Source organism: Apium graveolens, chromosome 1, assembly GCF_009905375.1.
Source record: "Apium graveolens cultivar Ventura chromosome 1, ASM990537v1, whole genome shotgun sequence".
Lineage (NCBI taxonomy): Eukaryota > Viridiplantae > Streptophyta > Magnoliopsida > Apiales > Apiaceae > Apium > Apium graveolens.
Genome location: NC_133647.1, coordinates 147,016,676 through 147,018,248, shown reverse-complemented (window position 1 = coordinate 147,018,248; position 1,573 = coordinate 147,016,676).

Below are 1,573 nucleotides of genomic sequence, written 5' to 3'. Positions count from 1 at the left end.
TATAGTTTTCAAAACTATTAATCGAATAAGGTTTATTCGATAACTTTAACTTTATTTTATTATTGAATATTATTTCGAATATTCATTCGAGGGCTTATGACTCAGTTTATATTATTTAATGATTATTAATTGGATATTCATTGGAGGATGTATGACTCCGTTTATTTTATTTAATGAATATTATTTATAATATTCATTCGAAGTATTATGACTCCGCTTATTATTTAATAATATTCTTTATTTTATTAAAGAATAATGTTTCGATAATCAAACTTATTTTCGATTATTCAAATAAAGATAGTACTTTCATATAAGTATATCTTTGGTTATTTAATATCCATTTCAAGTATAAGTTTTAAAACTTCTACTTCGATTATATTTATAAGGATTATCTTTATGAGAATATTATTTAAATAATAATATTCAGATATTTTCTAATATATCGGGACTGATTTATTTTAATAAATCAGCAGTACTCCAAACATTCTTAAAAATGTTTTCGAGTCTACAAAATGATTTTTAAAGTTAGAGTGGACCCCAAAACTCATTTTTTTATATTTAAGATCTTCCTTTCAAAGGGGATTTAAATACTCGCTCAAAACCTGGGGGATCCAGCTCTATAGTGCATTTTACATTCGCAACGTGGTTGCTGTTTTGAGAAAAACAAATGAATTGATTACTTACCCAACGTTCGGGAAGTAAGCCCATCTAATTGAGTCGGCATAAGCGACAGGCCGGGGTACGGTCTATCAAAGTGTAAGTGGCTGGGTGGTAGTCCATCAACGCGTAAGAGGCCGGGTGGCGGTCCAACACAAGGTCCTTATGTGACCAGGGTGATGACCGGTGGGGGATTCATCCATCTACTAGTAGAAAAGGTTACTTATTGGTATCTTTGCCTGATCAGCAAGATATCAGGTTTATGCCAAGGTTTTCTCTTTTCCAAATTTATTGGATATTGCAACTCTGTTTATAATTTTCATAACAGAGGTTTTCAAGGAGTGTATGAAATGTATATATAGGTGTATATATATATCGGGACTTAATGAAGTATCTCGTAACTTCATTATTTATAATGATATTCAAAGATTGAATCTATTCAAATCTTGTCTTGTAGTCTCATCTATGTGATGAACTTTTGAAACTAATTATAACTTGAACGGTGGTAGTTCAAGTAGTATTCGGAAAAGATATAAGTATATTGGAGTATCTTGTAACTTCATCTTTTAAACTTATATCTAGTAAATGATTATCTTATGCATGACAAAGATTTTCAGAAAAACGTTGAGACAAGGTTAGATATATGAGATCACCTTGCAACGATATTTTTATACAGTTATACACTGGAACTCTGTGTGTATTATGCATGGAAGAGGACTTCCCATATTTTGAAAAGTATATATGTATATATATATATATACTGAATATTTTGCGACTTCATCGCATTAAGATATTAACTTGGTTCATTTCTTTTGACCAAGACTTTCATGAGTACTATGAGAAGGCTCATATATTGTTAATCATTATACATATTATTTTGGTGGGCTTGTTGCTCACCCTTGCTTTCTTCTTTCAT